This window comes from Bufo gargarizans, chromosome 1, assembly GCF_014858855.1.
Source record: "Bufo gargarizans isolate SCDJY-AF-19 chromosome 1, ASM1485885v1, whole genome shotgun sequence".
In the NCBI taxonomy this organism is placed as follows: domain Eukaryota; kingdom Metazoa; phylum Chordata; class Amphibia; order Anura; family Bufonidae; genus Bufo; species Bufo gargarizans.
This window is the reverse complement of record NC_058080.1, coordinates 375,558,451-375,581,753: the sequence shown is the minus strand read 5'-3', so window position 1 is coordinate 375,581,753 and position 23,303 is coordinate 375,558,451.

Sequence of the window (23,303 nt, the reverse complement as noted above, 5' to 3'; positions counted from 1 at the left end):
GAGGGGAGTTCAGAGGGTGAGACGGAGCAGCAGATAGGGAGAAGAAGCAGGCAGAACTTGCAGTGCACCGGAAGCAAAAAGCAGACTGTAAATATATCTGGATTGAGCCATCCACCATGCACGGTCACATCTTGCGCTCGTAGGACGCCGGCACATGGCTCCACAGCATGGGCTTTTTTGTAACATGTTAGCTGCTGACAATAGTGCTGCCAGCTGCAGCCTGTGCTGTCAATGCATAAGTCGTGGTAAACCCAACACTCACCTAGAGACGACCGCCTTAAAGGGAACCTGTCATGTGGATATTTGATTATAATCTAACTAATTATATACAATCATTAACTACTAAAAAGTGCCTTAGATGTATTCACTTACTGGTGTGACAGATGGTTACCTCATAATATACACACAAAGATGCCGCATGCTAATGAGCTGATTTGAGTCCAGCATGATGTCATTGAGTCCAGTGTATATTTAATTCAGAGCTATAGCCACTCCTCTGCCCAACTGCTGCTAATTCATATGGAAACAAACTGTCACTCAGCAGCAGGTGGGCGGGGAGAGTCAGGAGCTCATGAATATTCATGACTCATCATTATCAGCTGGAGCTTTTCAATACAAGATGTTGGCAGATTGACTGGGTCAATTAAAGAAAGTGACCCAGCATTTTGAAGAGAATCAGTCACTTATTTATGTTGCCCTTAGTTAGGATACCATAAAACTGGTGACAGGTTCCCTTTAAGAAGGCACCTGGCCTCCCATCACCGAGCCCCGTGGGAGCAAAGCTGTCAGAACCTACAAAGCCACACTCCCTGCATTCCATGTCCTCCCTCTTTTCCTCTCTCCTCCCATTTGTTCTCCACTCCACCTTCCACCGTGCCATCGTTGCGTTCATATGACATAAGGAAGGCTTCCGTGGCCTAAATGTTCGAGAGTAGAAAGTTGATCACGCCGGATAACCCTCTTGCCCAACGGCTGATCGCTGGCTTGTCGGAACTGCTAGCCCACCAACTACTGCCATATAAACTGGTGGACTCGGAGGCCTTTAGAAAATTTGTGGCCATTGGCACACCGCAGTGGAAAGTCACCGGGAGGAAATATTTCTCCCAGAAGGGCATCCTAGAGCTATATGGCCACGTTCTGCGGCAAGTGAATATATCTCTGGCACACAGTGTCAGTGCCAAGATACATCTGACCACAGACACGTGGTCTAGCAAACACGGGCAGGGAAGGTGCATAACTTTTACTGCCCACTGGGTGAATCTTCTGACGGCCATCAAGCATGTAACCCGTGGCACCCGTGTGGATTTGGTGTTACCACCACGGATTGCATGCAGGCCTGTCTCTTCTTCTCCTCTTCCTACTCCATCCTCCGTCTCCTCCTCGGCTGACTCCTCCTTTTCCACTGCTACCGCCTCTTCTGCTGCACCTCCCAAGCTCCCCAGAACCTATTCGATGTGCCAGGTGAGACATTGCCATGCTGTGCTGCGGCTGTTGTGCCTTGAAGTCAAGAGCCACACCGGTCCTGCACTGGATTCAGCTCTGCGGTCACAGGTCGTTCAGTGGCTAACCCGCTCAATTTGACAGTTGGTAAAGTGGTGTGCGACAGCGGTGCGAATCTGCTGAGCGTGCTGAAACAGGGCAAAATGACACACGTGCTGTGCATGGCACACGTCCTGAACTTAGTCGTGCAGTGATTAGTTTCCAAGTACCCTGGGGTCCAGGACGTCTTGCGGCAGGCCAGGAAAATCTCTGGCCATTTTAGAAGATTTTAAACGGCAATGGCTCACCTTGCTGATGTTCAGCGTCGACACCACCTGCCCGTCAGACATCTGATTTGTGACAGCCCGCCGCGCTGGAACTCCACCTTGTACAGTTGCAAGAAAAAGTATGTGAACCCTTTGGAATGATATGGATTTCTGCACAAATTGGTCATAAAATGTGATCTGATCTTCATCTAAGTCACAACAATAGACAATCACAATCTGCTTAAACTAATAACACACAAAGAATTAAATGTTACCATGTTTTTATTGAACACACCATGTAAACATTCACAGTGCAGGTGGAAAAAGTATGTGAACCCTTGGATTTGATAATTGGTTGAACCTCCTTTGGCAGCAATAACTTCAACCAAACGTTTCCTGTAGTTGCAGATCAGACGTGCACAACGGTCAGGAGTAATTCTTGACCATTCCTCTTTACAGAAATGTTTCAGTTCAGCAATATTCTTGGGATGTCTGGTGTGAATCGCTTTCTTGAGGTCCTGCCACAGCATCTATCGGGTTCAGGACAGGACTCTGACTGGGCCACTCCAGAACGCATATTTTCTTCTGTTTAAGCCATTCTGTTGTTAATTTACTTTTATGCTTTTGGTCGTTGTCCTGTTGCAACAACCATCTTCTATTGAGCTTCAGCTGGTGGACAGATGGCCTTAAGTTCTCCTGCAAAATGTCTTGATAAACTTGGGAATTCATTTTTCCTTCGATGATACCAATCTGTCCAGGCCCTGACGCAGCAAAGCAGACCCAAGCCATGATGCCCCCACCACCATACTTCACAGTTGGGATGAGGTTTTGATGTTGGTGTGCTGTGCCTCTTTTCCTCCACACATAGTGTTGTGTGTTTCTTCCAAACAACTCAACTTTGGTTTCATCTGTCCACAAAATATTTTGCCAGTACTGCTGTGGAACATCCAGGTGCTCTTGTGCAAACTGTAAACCTGCAGCAATGTTTTTTTTGGACAGCAGTGACTTCCACTGTGGTATTCTCCCATGAAATCCATTCTTGTTTAGTGTTTTACGTATGGTAGATTCGCTAACAGGGATGTTAGCATATGCCAGAGACTTTTGTGAGTCTTTAGCTGACACTCTAGGATCCTTCTTCACCTCATTGAGCAGTCTGCGCTGTGCTCTTGCAGTCATCTTTACAGGACAACCACTCCTAGGGAGAGTAGCAGCAGTGCTGAACTTTCTCCATTTATAGACAATGTGTCTTACCGTGGACTGATGAACAGCAAGGCTTTTTGGAGATACTTTTATAACCCTTTCCAGCTTTATGCAAGTCAACAATTCTTAATAGTAGGTCTTCTGAGAGCTCTTGTGCGAGGCATCATTCACATCAAGCAATGTTTCTTGTGAAAAGCAAACCCAGAACTGGAGTGTGTTTTTTATAGGGCAGGGCAGCTGTAACCAACACCTCCAATCTCATCTCATTGATTGGACTCCAGTTGGCTGACACCTCACTCCAATTAGCTCTTGGAGATGTCATTAGTCTAGGGGTTCACATACTTTTTCCACCTGCACTGTGAATGTTTACATGGTGTGTTCAATAAAAATATGGTAACATTTAATTCTTTGTGTGTGTGATTGTCTTGTGTGACTGATTGTCTATTGTGACTTAGATGAAGATCAGATCACATTTTATGACCAATTTGTAAAGAAATCCAGATCATTCCAAAGGGTTCACATACTTTTTCTTGCAACTGTATATGCTCGATAGGCTGCTCCAGCAGAAAAGTGCCGTTAACGACTACCTGTAGGAACTCTGAAGCAGGACAGGTTCTGGGGAGCTTGGTCTCGGCACATGCAGACTTCTGCGGCCATTTGATGAGATCCCCAAACTGGTCAGTCGCAGCCAGGGCGCTATCAGTGACATTGTACCTTACGCCTTCTTTCTGGAGCGTGCATTGTGTCGTGTCATTGATTAAGCCATCGAGGAGCAGGAGCTGGAAGATGAGGAAGTCGCAATGCTGAATGAATTCCATGGGGGGGCTATTCCATCTGAGGCAAGTCAGCAGGAGTCTGAAGAGGAGTCAGAGGAGGATGGTGGCTGGGGGGAGGAGGAGCAAGAAGAGCAGGCTCTGGCAGAGGAATTTCCACCCACAGCGAAACAGGTGCGGGTACCAATCCTACCGCGCCTACAAGAAGAGGGCGGTTTGAAAATGTGTTGGTCCCTTCGGATATGAGATCATTTTTGCAGCCTACCCATCGACAGCCGCCCTCCGTCTCCAGCCTCAGGGAACGCCTAGACCGACAGGTGTCCGACTACATCGGGTTAACGGCTGATGTGGAAGCTCTGAGAAGCTACTGGGTGTGCAGGCTTGACCTGTGTCCAGAGCTGGCACAATTTGCCATGGAACTCTTGGCTTGCCCCTCATCGAGTGTCTTGTCCGAAAGGACGTTCAGCGCAGCAGGGGGGATCGTGACCGATAAGCGCACTCGCCTAGCTCATGACAGTGTAGACTACCTCACATTTCTAAAAATGAATGAGGCATGGATCTCGGAAAAATTCAACACCTGTGACGACCACGTGTAATTGAATTTCCTCATGCCAGCCCACACATATCCGCCACAACCCAGAAGAAAGAATGGTCCTTGTCTTATGTGTATACAGCGGCATAAAAGGCCTTTTCTGTAAGGTGAATGCCTAATTTTGGGGGCCTGTACTCCACTGGCCTACAGTAAAATTGTTATTCAGTGACCGCCTAATGTAACTCCAGCCACATAATCACTTGTTCTTTTCTGTCAGGTGAATTCCCTAATTTTTGGGGCATATACTCCACGGGCCTACAGTAAAATTGTTATTCAGTGACCACCTAATATACCTCCAGCCACATAATCACTTGTTCTTTTCTGTCAGGTGAATGTCTAATATTTGGGGCCTGTACTCCACTGGCCTAAAAATTTCTAGGATCCAGCAGGGCACATTTTTGAGAGTTTCCATTTAAGACGCATAACAATGGGCCCTGATTAAAATACATATTTTTTGTGGGACCCTTATGTAACGGGGTCCTTATAACCCAAATGATTAGCTCTGTACTGTCCCAAGATCATGCCCTTCAGACATCCAGAACCATGTGATCCTAATGTCCCCTTTTCCTCAGAGAAGACACCACACACCTCTGGTTCATGTGAACTCAGAACATAAACTGATTTATTGAGGTAAAACAACAGTTTTCATATCCCCCTCCCCAAGATGTGAGGGATAACAGCAGTTTCGAACCCCCCGTTTCTCATGACAGGTCACATGACATTATCACATTCCATTGCCCTTATAAGGCTTTACAGGTAAACAACAAAGTACAGCTGTTAATCTGTTGTTGCCGGGCAGAGTCTCCGCAGGGGATGGTGGACACAGTTACAGCCCTCATTCTGCATAGGGGAAGAGATGACAGGATCTCTGCACAGTTCATGACACACAACCATGGCACTTGCTCTCTTGATGTAACAATTTTTGCCATTGATCCCTCTCTGGTATGTCACTGTCCATGTTGTGGGAGACTGGAGTATTTGTGCACTTCTAGTAAGTATTTGGTGGCTGCAAATATGACCTGAATGGGGCCCATAACGAACGTGCGGTTCACGAACATTTGATCGCGAACGCGAGTTTGCGAAACGTCCCGGCTGATGTTCGTCCATCACTATTGATCTGTATCTTTATCTGTATTCTGGTCTTTATTTAGGGAACTACTCTTCGTGGCTTGTGAGGCTTGTAGCTTGGGTCTCTGGGTCCAACAGAACTGAAGGTGTTCTGCAGATTTAGGCAGGGCTCTCCCGCAAGGGATGAGCTCCCTGCAGCACGACCTCTCCGCAAGGAGGGGAAGGCTAGACTTTCCACACGACCTCTCCCCAAGGAGGGGAAGGTTAGACTGACCTTCCACTAACTACACTGAACTCTCCTTCTCTAGAGAGGGCTGAAATGGACAAAAAGGTTCCATTCTAGGGAAACTGGCTCTGCCAATATTGCCACCATCTGCTGGTGAACCAGGCACATTGCATTTAATACAACAGTTTCATTGGAAATAAATGTACACATTTTGCAGGTTATGGAATTAAGTACATAAGATGACATTGGGTCAACCATAGAAGATAGTGATGGGGCGACAAGAGTGGTGTTGCCCCCTACCGAGGCATTACAGATGTAACGCCAGACAAGCACTTCACACAGCTTCTTAGCACTTGCTGTAAAAAAGCAATAACTCCAGGTCCAGCTTCTCCCACACTCTAGTTCAGCCCACGTCTGATGACCAAACCAACCAAGCCACACTACAGAGCAGCCAACCTCCTTCTACATACGGTTCACCAACCCATCTAATGCTGACATCTCACTCAATACCCCCACTCAGCTTCAGCTTTACCCGGTTTGTGTCCACCACCAACCAACACACCTTGGATCCCTGCTGGCCTGAAATCTCTTGAAGTCTCAGCAGACTACGGACCCTTCTCCAGGATGACACATTCTCTCATCCACTTTCTTGCCTAAGACTACTGAAACCCATTACTCTAAAGTGGCAATAAATCCCAGGTCAGCTTACTGCTCTCCATAACTCTCTAGAACTCGCCTGGGGATGTGGAAATAAAAGCTCTCGCTCATGGGTCCCCAGACGTGCATCACGATGTGCAGCATCTCTACAGGCCTAGCTTCAAACACTTTGGCTTCCAGTCCACCACCTCCTCGACAAAGGACAATCTGCCCGGCTGTCACCTTTCTAGTGCTCTCCCAGTAAACAAGCCCACTCTGGTCTCCAGTTCACTCACACTCCTGATCATAACAAGTCTTATAGGTCAACCACAGGTCCACTTTACTACATACACTAATCATACAAAAGTGGCATCTTGACACCAAATCACACATTTTTATCTTCCTCTAGATAGTACCTCTTAGTCATGTTCCACAGTAGCTCAATCTGTGGCTTCTCCTCTCTTATAAGATAATCAGGTTTCCTTAACACACCATGTGGATTCAGCCACACTCTCCTTTTTCCTGCTGTTATTTTTTCTTCTTTTAAGTATAAACTCCTCCTGGTTCTTGCTACAGCAGCGACATGTAATGGTAACAGTAAGTAATACAGACATTGCATCACTTACAAATAGACTAGGGTACACAGTGCAATGCAGTATATATAGTTTGTGTTCGGATCGGCTATCAGAAAGGTGTCCCTAACCTATCTAACCCCATCTTCAACAAGCCGTAGAATTGTGCCGTAACTGCTGCTGTAGGGCAGCCTAAAGGGGGCCACCCCTATATGAAGTGACTGTAAGATGGCGTGGGTGGGTGGGTGAAGTCAGCTGACCCGTCGTCAGCCTAGGCCTACAGGAGCCTATAAATAGCCTAGTACCCACCCAGCCTGGCCTCACAGGTGCAAGTAAGTAGCCTTGTAATCAGCCTCTCCTCTCACAAATACAGCAAAATACTAGTATTTTGCTTAACACTTGTGTTCGGATCGGCTATCAGAAAGGTGTCCCTAACCTATCTAACCCTATCTTCAACAAGCAGTAGAATTGTGCCGTAACTGCTGCGGTAGGGCAGCCTAAAGGGGCCAAAAAGCATGGACCTTATTTAGAGTAAATATATACATACCATTACGATGCCCGCTTTGAACGCCGAAAACTCTGCCCGATGAAGCTGCGGAATATACCGTACATATCAGCGACTTCTATATACCTTACCTCTTTGTCACGTGCCGTTGTTTTAGGAGGTAGCTAAAGTTGATGTTTTGAAAGAGCGGACGGTAGTCAGAAACGATTTACCCCTATGTTGACGATCATATGAACATATTGCAAGAAGGTCTGAACCCGGGAGCTGCGGACTGAAATAACAATGGTGAATGTGATGGAAGACTTAATGAAGTCCAACCATTCGCTAAGGGCCCTGCTCGGACACCGACTATTGCTGGTAGCAAATACTACACCTATACTTATCCCCCAGGCCACTGCTTAATTTATTCTTATTATTAATAAAGGACCCAAAAACTTAGAGGATGGCATATGCCGCTTAACTCTGATAATGGATCGGGACGTAATCGCCTGTAGACGTGACAGGATTTTGTAATCGCCTGTAGTCGTGACAGGACTTATTAACCTGTAGACGTGACAGGATTTCGTAATCACCTGTAGTCGTGACAGGACTTATTAACCTGTAGACGTGACAGGATTTCGTAATCGCCTGTAGTCGTGACAGGACTTATTAACTGCCAGGCGCGAGAGACCCTAATGGCGGGGCCAGGCGTCTGTGAGGGAAGAAATGTAACTTGAAGGAAAGCAGCTATGTTCATTAGGAGAACGGTATCAGAGCGGTGTACTGACTGCCCCAGAGAAAATACTGAGTAACCATGATGTAGCAATGAAAAGAAAAATGCGGCCTTAAGTGGAAGCCGAAGTGATGTATGAACAGGTGGGTGAACGCAGCTCTGGATGTGAGTAGTGCCTGAAACATGGTATGGGCCCAGCTGTGAGCATGAAGAGCACTGTATAACGCAGCTGTGAATGCAATCTGAGATAACAGGGTATCAATGTTATGCAACAGCAACGCATGAACGCAGCTCTAGTGGTGAACAGAGTATAAATTGTAAATGCAGACACATGGACTTAGCTATGAAGGTAACACCCCCACATAATGCTGCAGGCTTTTTTTTTCCCCCGGGATGGTCACCACAGCACCACCAAAAAAGAAAAACAAAAAACAAAACATAAACGTGTATGAACATGAACCTTGAAGCAACGACAATAAGGCAACATATAATGCACCTATACCCCAGCGCAGAACCGCTGACACATGCGTGCCCATAACATACAGTTTATAGATAAACCACTCTTACCTACAGGAGCATCAGAACTCAAATGCGGGCGCCTCGACTGATCTGCATGGATCCCCCCATGCAGACCCCTGGTATACATACCCCAACTCCTTGCATGTTTGGCATTAGCTACGGATGTGCCCCTGCATGTTAAAAACACACTTTTTTTTTTTTAATAGAGGAAACCTGCGACCATACCTACACCAGGCGCCTGCTAGGCCAACAACTATATGCAATGACCCCCAAAAGGCCCCTAGACAGCCGAGCATTCCCTAGACCGTTAGCACCCCGCTCTGCTTTGAACCAAAGTACTGCGCATCGCATGCTGCCCTGTAGGCACCATGCCATCAAATGCAATACCACAGCATTTTATTTTTTTCTCCTTACCATTGATATAAAACACAGCGTGCATGACTTGAACCAACTAACAACCCTCATTCAACCGTTTAGCACCCGACTCTGCTACATCTCAGAGCGCTACATGTCGCGGACCGCAGTGTTGGTCCCGTGCAAACCACTCCGATCCTACCGTGAATACCAGCGCCCTGCTAAGACATTCTGCCATCGCCCAGCCGTAAGGAGCCTCCACACCATGCTGCTGTATCCTAGAGCTGACTCACAGGTAGTGAAATCAGCTGACCCGTCGTCAGCCTAGGCCTACAGGAGCCTATAAATAGCCTAGTACCCAGCCAGCCTGGCCTCACAGGTGCAAGTAAGTAGCCATGTAATCAGCCTCTCCTCTCACAAATACAGCCAAATACTAGTATTTTGCTTAACACTTATATACCGCAAATATAGAAGGACAAAACTAGATATTTTCTTAGTGCCAAACTTGTAGTCTTTTACAGTATGTAAGGGGGTGCAGAAGGTTTACCATCCTTATGTATCTGTCCACAGTTTTACCATGAATTGGTTTGGTTTACGGATTAAGAACACGTGTTTCACATATACATAAATCAAGGCCAAAAACTGCACTGAAAAACACGTAGTAAGAACTCCCTAAAGACTTAAGTAATAAAACAAGATTAGTGTAAAGTTATCAACACATCTGGAAAGTTTTTATCTTGGGGTGAAGTTCCCATGATCTGCAGTGAGTGCTTTAAAATCCAACAGAAGACTCCATGAAAAAAGTGAGGAGCAAGAAACAAAGACGTATTTTCCCGGAAAAGATTCTGGACACCTGGTGAGGAACTAAACAGGGTGCGAATCCATGGACACAGAGGACTGCAAAGGAGCTGCATACACAAAAATGTGAGGGCCTTCTAATAGTTTACTCCACTAATGAACTCCAAAGAGCCAAACACAAAAGCTGCCTACAATTATCAACAGCCTCCAAACTGGAAACAAGCAGAGAAAGAACCAAGATGAAACTCCATTGACACATTTTAGGGGTCAACCACCTAAATCTCTTCTGAATAGCTCCTCCCCCCCATAGAAACATCGCATGAATAACCAATTACTGTAATGTTTCGTGTCTACTATTTACATAGGACTGTCGTATGGAGCTGGTAAAGGCAGACACACCTATGAAGAAACAAACTACATTAGCTTAGAAGGAATCTACTATAGAAACCTTATAAAAAAGATAGAGGGATTTATGCAAATAGAGCAAAAAGCAGATTGTTACTGATAAGTGATGTCACTCCAGTTACATGTAAAAATTAATAATTCCAGAAAAATGAAACCCAGGTTATACCAGCATGGTCCATACCACTATATACAAGAAGATGTATAACCACCTCCGGACCGCCTAACGCAGATGTGCGGTCCGGAGGTGGCAGCCCTGCACACAGTCACGCATATATGCGTCATCTCGCGAGACGCGAGATTTCCTGTGAACGCGCGCACACAGGCGCGCGCGCTCACAGGAAAGGAAGGTAAGCGAGTGGATCTCCAGCATGCCAGCGGCGATCGTTCGCTGGCAGGCTGGAGATCCGAATTTTTTAACCCCTAACAGGTATATTAGACGCTGTTTTCATAACAGCGTCTAATATACCTCCTACCTGGTCCTCTGGTGGTCCCTTTTGTTAGGATCGACCACCAGAGGACTCAGGTAGGTCAGTACAGTCGCACCAAACACCACACTACACTACACTACACCCCCCCCCCGTCACTTATTAACCCCTTATAAACCCCTGATCACCCATGATCACCCCATATAAACTCCCTGATCACCCCCCTGTCATTGATCACCCCCCTGTCAGACTCCGTTCAGACGTCCGTATGATTTTTACGGATCCACGGATAGATGGATCGGATCCGCAAAACGCATACGGACGTCTAAATGGAGCCTTACAGGGGGGTGATCAATGACAGGCGGGTGATCACCCATATACACTCCCTGATCACCCCCTGTCATTGATCACCCCCCTGTCATTGATCACCCCCCTGTAAGGCTCCATTCAGACGTCCGCATGATTTTTACGGATCCATGGATACATGGATCGGATCCGCAAAACACATGCGGACGTCTGAATGGAGCCTTACAGGGGGGTGATCACCCATATACACTCCCTGATCACCCCCTGTCATTGATCACCCCCCTGTCATTGATCACCCCCCTGTAAGGCTCCATTCAGACGTCCGCATGATTTTTACGGATCCATGGATACATGGATCGGATCCGCAAAACACATGCGGACGTCTGAATGGAGCCTTACAGGGGGGTGATCACCCATATACACTCCCTGATCACCCCCTGTCATTGATCACCCCCCTGTCATTGATCACCCCCCTGTAAGGCTCCATTCAGACGTCCGCATGATTTTTACGGATCCATGGATACATGGATCGGATCTGCAAAACACATGCGGACGTCTGAATGGAGCCTTACAGGGGGTGATCAATGACAGGCGGGTGATCACCCATATACACTCCCTGATCACCCCCCTGTCATTGATCACCCCCCTGTAAGGCTCCATTCAGACGTCCGCATGTGTTTTGTGGATCCGATCCATGTATCCATGGATCCGTAAAAATCATGCGGATGTCTGAATGGAGCCTTACAGGGGGGGTGATCAGTGACAGGGGGGTGATCACCCTGATCACCCTGATCACCCCCTGTCATTGATAACCCCCCTGTAAGGCTCCATTCAGACGTCCGCATGTGTTTTGTGGATCCGATCCATGTATCCATGGATCCGTAAAAAATCATGCGGATGTCTGAATGGAGCCTTACAGGGGGGGTGATCAGTGACAGGGGGGTGATCACCCTGATCACCCCCTGTCATTGATAACCCCCCTGTAAGGCTCCATTCAGACGTCCGCATGTGTTTTGTGGATCCGATCCATGTATCCATGGATCCGTAAAAAATCATGCGGATGTCTGAATGGAGCCTTACAGGAGGGGTGATCAGTGACAGGGGGGTGATCACCCTGATCACCCTGATCACCCCCTGTCATTGATAACCCCCCTGTAAGGCTCCATTCAGACGTCCGCATGTGTTTTGTGGATCCGATCCATGTATCCATGGATCCGTAAAAAATCATGCGGATGTCTGAATGGAGCCTTACAGGGGGGGTGATCAGTGACAGGGGGGTGATCACCCTGATCACCCCCTGTCATTGATAACCCCCCTGTAAGGCTCCATTCAGACGTCCGCATGTGTTTTGTGGATCCGATCCATGTATCCATGGATCCGTAAAAAATCATGCGGATGTCTGAATGGAGCCTTACAGGGGGGGTGATCAGTGACAGGGGGGTGATCACCCTGATCACCCTGATCACCCCCTGTCATTGATAACCCCCCTGTAAGGCTCCATTCAGACGTCCGCATGTGTTTTGCGGATCCGATCCATGGATCCGTAAAAATTATACGGACGTCTGAATGGAGCCTTACCAGGGGGGTGATCAATGACGGGGGTGATCCGGGAGTCTATATGGGTGATTACCCCCCTGTCATTGATCACCCCCCTGTCATTGATCACCCCCCTGTCATTGATCACCCCCCCTGTCATTGATCACCCCCCCTGTCATTTATCACCCCCCCTGTCATTGATCACCCCCCCTGTCATTGATCACCCCCCCTGTAAGGCTCCATTCAGACATTTTTTTTGGCACAAGTTAGCGGAAATTTTTTGTTTGTTTTTGTTTTTTCTTACTAAGTCTCATATTCCACTAACGCCATACCCCTCACGGAATCCAAATGCGTAAACATTTTTAGACATTTATATTCCAGACTTCTTCTCACGCTTTAGGGCCCCTAAAAAGCCAGGGCAGTATAAATACCCCACATGTGACCCCATTTCGGAAAGAAGACACCCCAAGGTATTCGCTGAGGGGCATATTGAGTCCATGAAAGATTGAAATTTTTGTCCTAAGTTAGCGGTAAGTGAGACTTTGTGAGAAAAAAACCAAAAAAAATCAATTTCCGCTAACTTATGCAAAAAATAAAAAATTTCTAGGAACTCGCCAGGCCCCTCATTGAATACCTTGGGGTGTCTTCTTTCCAAAGTGGGGTCACATGTGGGGTATTTATACTGCCCTGGCTTTTTAGGGGCCCGAAAGTGTGAGAAGAAGTCTGGGATCCAAATGTCTAAAAATGCCCTCCTAAAAGGAATTTGGGCCCCTTTGCGCATCTAGGCTGCAAAAAAGTGTCACACATCTGGTATCGCCGTACTCAGGAGAAGTTGGGGAATGTGTTTTGGGGTGTCATTTTACATATACCCATGCTGGGTGAGAAAAATATCTTGGTCAAATGCCAACTTTGTATAAAAAAATGGGAAAAGTTGTCTTTTGCCAAGATATTTCTCTGATCCAGCATGGTTATATGTAAAATGACGCCCCAAAACACATTCCCCAACTTCTCCTGAGTACGGCGATACCAGATGTGTGACACTTTTTTGCTGCCAAGGTGGGCAAAGGGGCACACATTCCAAAGTGCACCTTTCGGATTTCACCGGTCATTTTTTACACATTTTGATTGCAAAGTTCTTCTCACACATTTGGGCCCCTAAATTGCCAGGGCAGTATAACTACGCCACAAGTGACCCCATTTTGGAAAGAAGACACCCAAGGTATTCTGTGAGGGGCATGGTGAGTTCCTAGAATTTTTTATTTTTTGTCGCAAGTTAGTGGAATATGAGACTTTGTAAGAAAAAAAAGAAAAAAATCATCATCATTTTCCGCTAACTTGTGACAAAAAATAAAAAGTTCTATGAACTCACTATGCCCATCAGCGAATACCTTAGGGTGTCTACTTTCCGAAATGGGGTCATTTGTGGGGGTTTTCTACTGTCTGGGCATTGTAGAACCTCAGGAATCATGACAGGTGCTCAGAAAGTCAGAGCTGTTTCAAAAAGCGGAAATTCACATTTTTGTACCATAGTTTGTAAATGCTATAACTTTTACCCAAACCATTATTTTTTTGCCCAAACATTTTTTTTTATCAAAGACATGTAGAACAATAAATTTGGTGAAAAATTTGTATATGGATGTCGTTTTTTTTGCAAAATTTTACAGCTGAAAGTGAAAAATGTCATTTTTTTGCACAAAAATCGTTACATTTTGATTAATAACAAAAAAAGTAAAAATGTCAGCAGCAATAAAATACCACCAAATGAAAGCTCCATTAGTGAGAAGAAAAGGAGGTAAAATTCATTTGGGTGGTAAGTTGCATGACCGAGCGATAAACGGTGAAAGGAGTGTAGTGCCGAAGTGTAAAAAGTGCTCTGGTCATGAAGGGGGTTTCACCTAGCGGGGCTGAAGTGGATAAAGAACCTTCAGTAGTTTTGAAGTTCTTCTGTAACCAATGCCAACAGTATGTTTTGCAACAATAAGGTTGCAAAGGTCTTGAGAGCGCTCACTGGTTTTACCCATCATGAGATGTTTCTTGTGGCACCTTGGTAATGAGACACCTTTTTATAGGCCATCAGTTGAACCAGCTGATAACATTTTTCACTAAGTGGTGGGATTGCTTTCTAATCACTGATAGATTTCAGCCGGTGTCATCACTTTCCATGGCTTTTTGCAGCTCTCTTTCTTCATGTGTTCAATACTTTTTCCTTGTGTAATTTACTCATTACACATACCGTGACTTAATTTATGGAAGTCTATGGTTTCATTTCTTTGCCTGTGTGGATTGGATGGGTTGTTACCGATATCTGGGTATTTCACACAGTGTATATAATTATATAGAGAACATGCTCAGTTTCTATAATATATATATATTTGTGTAAGGGGCTTACGGTAGTACAGTGAAAGCCCTGGAAAAGCAGGGAATGAGTGCAGTCGGTTGTGGTGTGCCGAAACCGAGGATGAGGTAGGCCTGAGAAAGAAGAGGGCAAAAATGGAAATAAACCAGTTTATTGTAGCCAATTAATATCAATAGCTCAACCCGACATGTTTTGGAAAGCCACTCTATACTATTGCGTTGGATTGGGAATGTATTGCGCGTAAGCGGATGACTTCCAGCGCCCCAAATTCCTGATGACATGAGTGGGGATGTTGGCACTGGAGGCCGTGAACGTGGCTCCAACGCGAAAGGAGTGCCCTAGGTAGTTGGCTGCGTTGAGGCCCAGTTGTGTGAGGGATGACCTGACATGGGTCATGAAGGTGGTGGTGGTGAGTACCGAACCATGTAGTTGAAGTAGCGGTTGTGAGGGTAGGAACTGTGATGCTGACTGTAAGCCTCCCGAACCCTGACTGGACACCATCTGTTATGTGTGGGGTAACATGAAATGTTGACGGGTAAGTGCTGACTATTCTTGGAGTGAGGTAAGGACAGGATGTAGTGATCCATGTGTTGCGACAAGTGGGAGACAAGAAGACAAGGTGAGGTTTGGGTCGTGGAGGTTGTAGTGAATTTCCCGGGTCTCAGGAATCCGTAGAAGGCCAAGTAAATTGCCGTTCTGATGATGGAGTTGGTATCTGTTTCAAAAGGCGTGGCGTCCAGCAAGTCGGATAATACTTTGAAGATATGACTGTTGATGGGTAGCCTCTGGGCTGGACGTGCGGGTTCCGTTTCCTGAATACCTCTGAGTATGGTTTTGATCTGGTGCGAGGACATGAAGCTGATGTTATTGGGGTGTGTGATTAGCATATGATGTTGAATGCCAGTGAGATATGGTTTGATGGTGTTGTATGACATGTTTAGTTTGAGGTGGCAAAAGGAACAAACCCCGGAAGACACGTCATGACAAAGGATGCGTGACGTTGTGTTCTAACAGGCCCCTGTTGAACAGTGTGAACGCTCTGTCGTATGTTCTATGTGTATTGTCTGACAGTGCTAAGCGGGACAAAGACTGGCTATGCCGCATGATGCCTTCTAACCCAGAATGAGCTGTTGAAATGATGCAGTGATGGAGGCCGTGGGTGACGCTGACGGGAGAGCTGGATGAAATGCCTGAAATTTGAAGCGAGACAGATTGTTAGCTGCCGTATTGCACACCCCCGGAACATGGAAACGATGTAAGAAGAAATTATTGCAAGCGGCCAACCAAGCAAGTCTTCGCAGAACCCTCATGATTGTGAGGGATTTGGAACGTCCTTTGTTGATGATCTGGCAGGTTGCTTGGTTGTCTAAATAGCACCGAACCGACATGTTCGCCCATGAATGACCCCACGCCACGGCAGCCGCCACGATAGGATAGATCTCGAAAAGCGCTGAGGCAGTGGAGAATCCCTCCAAACCCCGGACCGCAGAAGGCCAGCTGCCCCACAGCCAATCGTTCCCAAAAAATGGCCGCGAAGCCTGTGGTAGATGCCGCATCTGACCAGATAGAGGGGGAAGAGTCCGATAGCTGGGGGAGGAACATGCTCCTGCCATTCCAGGTGGATAGAAACATCCCCCATATGCCCAGACCTGCCGCAGCGTGGGCATCCAGGGACAACCTGTGAGTCGTGTAGGAAAAAAGGGGAAGAGGTGCAGAAGTCGTGAAATGAATGCGCGACCCTGGGGTATGATGCGCATGGTAAAGTTCAGGGAGCCCAGCAGGGACTGTAGTTTTGCGGTTGCAGGTGCCGAGTTGACAGTAGTTGTCTATGTGGGCGAGAATGTCCTGGATCTTCCCGGATGGCAAACTGGCTTGCATTGAGGCTGAATCCAACTGGGTACCCAGGAAGGTGATGACCGTGTCTGGCCCTTCTGTCTTCTTGGTGGCGATGGGTACCCCAGGTTCTTCCACCGGTATCATGTGCGCCGGGCTGACTTCTTGGTCCTCCAGGCTAACGGTCGGCGTGATCACTGGCAATCCGGCCGGCGCCGGTGACGCTGCCGGTGGTGGCCCTGCCAAGGAGAGGGTCGTGGTGACCGATTCCAGCCTCTCCAACCTGGCGTTGACTTTAGACATGGATGTCATTAGAGAGGACAGCATGGCATGTATATCCCCTGTGCCGGACTGGCTAGGTCCTGCCTCCCCGTTATCGGTTGACGTGCGCAGCAGCCGGAAAAGCTCTGCTTTCCTCGCCGTGGCGGGGAAGGGAACATGCCGTCTCCTTAACTCCGTCGTTATGCGCGGGATTGTCCAGGATCTGGTGGATGCTGGACTGGCTAGATCATCTTCCTGGATAGTAGTGACGGATCTAGCAGGGGTGCCAGGTAGGGAGAAGTTCTCTATCCCTTCCAGAGACATGGTAAAACAAAACAGTTGATTAGCTTTGGGAAAACACAGGATCGTGCTGGCAAGCTAGCTAGGCCGGACGGCGAAAAATTATACTTGCATGGTGACGGATGAGGCCCTGCTAATTTGCCAAGCGGCTTGAGAGGCTCTACCTATGATTTGGCGCGAGGGGATAATGAGGCCACTCGTGGTAGCGGCAGGAGCGTTGGCCTCTCAGTGACTGTAAGACAGGACTAGGGGAAGGGAGTGACAGGTGAGGCCCTCTCTATGAAACACGCGAGGCGGCTTACTAACGAGGTGGCGCGGTGGGCGGTTGCCTCTGCACGTTTGAGGCGGGGTGTCGGCCTCGCGGGACCACTAACTGATGGCGAAGCCAAGAAGGGGGTAACCTAGTGGGATGATGGTGCCCCTACAGCCAGCACGCTGACCCTAACAGGACCATCCGAAATGTAAGAAAACCTTTGTTAAATGCGCAGGTGAACGTACCTGGTAGCAAGAAAAATCTCCGGATACACGGTAGTGCCTGGAGCAGCAGTGCGGGCCCAGAAATGCTGATCATGAAGGGAGAGTGTGCCGTGCGCTGCTACGGAAGGTATGTGAGCAAGTGTGTGTATTTCTGGTCGAGCTGTTTGCAATGAACAACAAAGGGGGGGGGCATGAGTGTGATTTGCAGGAACGGCCGGAGCCCCGCCGGCCAGGCCGGAGACCAGACCACCCGACGGCGGCTCCCCGCCCCAGACGCATCGCCGGACGGCCGCCGGGACACTGCGCACGCGCCGACGCACCGACGCGCACGCGCCGTACCCCGGCCGCGCGTGCGCAGACCAGGCGCCAAGACGCGGCCGGGCGCCATCGGCCGCGTGGCAGGAGGAGCGGCGGAACATACCGGAGGTAGTGGGGGGGTGCCTTACCAGCGCGTGCCCGTGACGCCGGACATGGAGGGAGGGTGTGTGCTGTGCACCGATGTGGAAGCCTATGTGAGCAAGTGTGTATTATTGGACATGTCGATTTATTTTTATTTTTTCTGAAACAAGGGGGAGGCATGATTGTGAATGAATGTGGTGAAAAGGAAATGAGCAGAAATGGGGAATGAGCTCAGGAAACAACCTGCCTGCGCTGCAGGGGTGCTGACCGGTGTAGTGGTACGGTGTGACCAATTCTTCTTCATGAACAAAAGCATGACTGACATGAAATGATAGTGACCTGTGACGAGAAACCCGTGACATGAGTGCAAAGTTTGGTGAAATGAAATGAACCGGTACAGGGGGCAACCGTGAGGCCCCGGCTGTACCGTATGGGTGACTCAGAAACCACTGCCTGCATGCCGCAGGGGTGCTGACCGGAGTGGTGATACGGTGTAGATAATTGATGCATGAACAAGAAATGACAGAAATGAAATGCTGGTGATCTGTGCGAGAAAGTTGTGACATTAGTGCAGCGTTTGGTGAAATGAAATGAACAGAGATGGGGGATTAGCCCAGGAAACCACTGCCTGCATGCCGCAGGGGTGCCGACCGGAATAGTGGTACGGTGTAGACAAATTTGTGCATGAACAAGGCGTGACAGAAATGAAATACTGGTGACTTGTACGAGAAAACAGTGACATTGGTGCAGCATTTGGTGAAATGAATTGAACCGGTACAGGGGGCAACCGTGAGGCCCCGTCTGTACCGTATGGATCACTCGCAGTTTAACGGGCAAACGTGACCTGCAGTGAACCGAGTGAAGCCGGAAAAATAGAACCGAAATTCTCCAAATCCAGAACTGATGGCAACGAAAAACTGCCAGAAATTCAGCGACTCGCAGGCAACTCTCCAGACACTCCACAAGCGACCTCCTCTCTCGAAAGCTCAGACCTCAATGATGCAGGAGCCAGGTAAGGGGAGTGCCCTAAATAGGCTGGAGGCGGACCTCAGCCCCTCCCACAAATCCAGGCAAAATGCCTTAATACATACAGTATATATTTATTTATTTTTAACAGCTTGGGGTCACTTATCTCTCCAGGATCGCTGTCTTCTCGCCTTAGGCTACTTTCACATGGATCTGCACAAACGCTTCCGTTCAGATAATACAACCACGTGCATCTGTTCAGAACGGATCCGTTTGTATTATCTGTAACATAGCCAAAACGGATCTGTCTTGAACACCATTAAAAGTCAATGGGGGACGGATCCGTTTTCTACTGTGCCAGATTGTGTCAGAGAAAACGGATCCGTACCCATTGACTTACATTGTGTGTCAGGACGGATCCTTTTGCCTCCGTGCAGTGTCCCAGGGGGTCAGTAGTGTATGCTGGGCTTTGTAGTGCAGATTGACTCACTAACCTGGGATCCACTGTCGTCTTCAATTGGGGCAAATACTGGAACAGGCAGGTATTTAAAAGTTCGTGACGCCAGTGTCAATTAAACGGTGACACGCCGTGTATGGTATTGTAGAAGAATGAAGCAAGCATAGGGTAGCCAACAAAAACTGGAACTTTACTGAACGTCAGTGAGAATCATACATGGACGCAGTTGGAAGCGCCGTTCCATGAAAGACAGTTGGTTTTCCATAAGAATACAGGTGATTATTGGAATTACAGAATGGCCGGTCTTAGCAATGTTTTATACAGAGTGTTGATTACAGGAGATGCAGTACAGGCGGCTTGCACACTATTCCTGACTGGTCCTGAAACATGTGACTTTCTCTCCAAGGTCTAATGCCCTTTATCTGGCGTACCCTTGAAGCTGTCTTTATCTAGTACCTCCTCTGTTATCTTGAGTACCTCTTGCTTTATCTGATCGGCCTCTGTGGTATTCTGTGTCTTGGCTGGTGGCTTGCTTATGCTGTCTCAGCTAAACGGATGATGACTCAGGAGGGGAACCTTTTCCTTGGATCCGGAACCCGGCCTTTACTACCCTCTCCTAGCCGGCAGGCTTCAGGCCTGCTCTGCTCTCACAGGCCCATAGCCTGGCCTTCACTCAGACACAGGATCATTTCTGACCTCTGCTCCCACTGTCTGTCTCCACTACCACTTCCTGACTGGGCCTTATATAACCTAGGGTTCCCTAGCTCCCTCTAGTGACTCAGAGCTGGAATGACACCCTAGCCGGCCTGCACTTGCACCTTTCACAGTAACAGGAAGTACATAGCATTACATTACAAGATGTTTCATACCAACCTCCCCATAAATACAGGGGGAACGACAGTACCCAAGTGACCCTTCTGTAGTGACGGGGTATTACTCTCCCGTACACTACATACCCCGCTGCTTTAAGCTGAGTACGACCTCGTACTCCATCAGGGCCCGCCCAACTGGTATCATTACCTGAAATAGAGAAAGACACATGCAGGCATACATTTATGTCAATTACACTCATATCAGACCCAATTGGCAAAGGTGAAGTGTGGTGACAAGGGGCGTCGTTCTCTTCTTCTCAGGATAGTAAGTGGAACTGGGGCGCTGACCTGGCACAGCGAATGTTAAAAACCAGGATAGTCCATGACAATAAATAAGTCCATAATAAAATTAACCTCTCAGAGGCTTGTACATAGGAAGTCCATCTCTGGGCACATAGACGTGAATAAAAAACCGGTTACTAAATACAGTTAGCAGCACATATATAAAATGACAATACAGGACTCTGACAATACCAGGGCCATGTTATCCTGGCAAGTCCTGCTTACCCTTTAAAACAGTGCTGACATAAAAATGTCTTTTCAACCTGAAATGGGGGTAAAAAGGGAAAAACAGTGCAAACTAAGGCACAACTGGGATAATAGCAGCAAACCGGATGTCCCAAACATAACATGGGCAGCTGGAAGCAGTGGTATTCAGTGGCACCATTATTCAGTTAGAATGCCACCGGCCGTGTGTAACTGGCAGCGAGCTTCACCAGCTCTGCCAACTGGAGGGACAAAACGGCCATTAGGGAGACGGACATGAGGGAAGGCGTACTCACAGGCGAGTGTCATATTCTTCCTCTGATGAAGAGTCGATGAACGGAACTTGCAGCAACTGTTCTGGCAAGGCCGGCCACATCTGGAAACCATCTCCTCTGACAATCTTTAGAGGGGGAGGCTTGTCCTTCATTGCCTCCATTTCGGCATCCGTCCTAGGAAACGGGAACCACCGCACGCCTCCTGCGCACCCGAGGTCCGCCACCCAATACACTCTCTTGCGTAGGGCCTCTAGGTCAGCTTTGGTGCAGGTCGTCGGAGCTACCGGAGGTTCCGGGACAGTGGCCTCTGGGGTAACGGTGGCAGCTGCTGCTTGACGTCGGGCCTCAGCACATTCTTCTGCCCGCCGGCAGCTGTCCTGCCGCTCTTTCTCCTCCTCTCGCCGTACCGCATCTGGAGGGGGATATCGTTCCTCCAGCCCCTGCAGCACGATGGGCTCCCAGAAGACATCGGGACTTAAGTAAGCCTGGCTATGCAGGTGGGTGGTTCGGGCCGATTCCACTGGCACTGCCTCTGTCTCACCCGGATCTGTCCCCTCTTTCTCAGGGTCCCAGGTCTCAGCCAGCGCCTTCGGGCGAGTGACTGCGGTAGCGTAGGGGCCCCGTAAACTTTCGGCGGGGGTATACTCCACGATCTCTCCCATGGTCAAATTATGGAGATGCTCCGGGAGGTAGTGCCGCTTCACCGACCGCCGGTTCACATAAAAGTCCCGGCCAGTTCCCAGCTCCTGGATGAACCCGTATCCTTTTTCTTTGTCAAAGGACACCACGATCCCGCGGCGCCTTTCTAGCTGGGGCTTACCCGGAAAGGAGTCCCCTTGGATGGACTTGGCCATCTCCTCGAACCGCTTTTTCCGGCTGGTGTTCTTCTTAGCCACCGCGGCTCTCAATTCGGCCATGATAGTCGGCCATTCCGCGTGCCGGCGACGGATCGGTGGGGACTCAGGACGGGTGATACTCAAGTCCATGGCCTGGGCCCAGGGGGTGGCCATCCAGGCTAGAGGGTCCCATGGCCCCAACTCGGGAAAGTCCGGTGGAGTGGCGCCCCACTCACACGTGGTCTCGACTTCCAGCTCCGCAGCACACGCCATCTCTCTTCTCACTGGGTGCAGAGTCGACACTGACTCCTCCCACTCACTGGGCCGGTCTACCTCCATCTGAGGCCCGCCTCCCAGGCGTAACTCACCAAGGAACTCAGCCACGTCATCACTCCTCAAGGTGGGTGGCGCTCCAGGGCAATCTCCTCCTTCTTCTTGGAAGGTTTGGGCGCCAAATCTTCGCGCCTCTGCACATCCTGATGGCGCAGTAAAAAGCCTAATGGCGTCGGCGGCCATTTTAGATGTCCTGATGCTGCAATTCACTGACAGCAAGCAGGATGATGAAAAGTCCAATAAAACACAGTCCACAAATGCGATTTTCTCTCTGGGGGTAGCGCAACACAGTACAGCGTCTCTGATTCCTCCCAGGCACAATTGTAATCCACAGGTTTAGAAATAAAGGTTACAGTCTTTGCAATACGGTGGTGGAATAGTTAAAGCACACAGTTCACACTTCTCTGCACTTCAGAAGTATGCGAATCCTGTTCGTGACGCCAAAAAGAGCGATGCAGTGTCCCAGGGGGTCAGTAGTGTATGCTGGGCTTTGTAGTGCAGATTGACTCACTAACCTGGGATCCACTGTCGTCTTCAATTGGGGCAAATACTGGAACAGGCAGGTATTTAAAAGTTCGTGACGCCAGTGTAAATTAAACGGTGACACGCCGTGTATGGTATTGTAGAAGAATGAAGCAAGCATAGGGTAGCCAACAAAAACTGGAACTTTACTGAACGTCAGTGAGAATCATACATGGATGCAGTTGGAAGCGCCGTTCCATGAAAGACAGTTGGTTTTCCATAAGAATACAGGTGATTATTGGAATTACAGAATGGCCGGTCTTAGCAATGTTTTATACAGAGTGTTGATTACAGGAGATGCAGTACAGGCGGCTTGCACACTATTCCTGACTGGTCCTGAAACATGTGACTTTCTCTCCAAGGTCTAATGCCCTTTATCTGGCGTACCCTTAAAGCTGTCCTTATCTAGTACCTCCTCTGTTATCTTGAGTACCTCTTGCTTTATCTGATCGGCCTCTGTGGTATTCTGTGTCTTGGCTGGTGGCTTGCTTATGCTGTCTCAGCTAAACAGATGATGACTCAGGAGGGGAACCTTTTCCTTGGATCCGGAACCCGGTT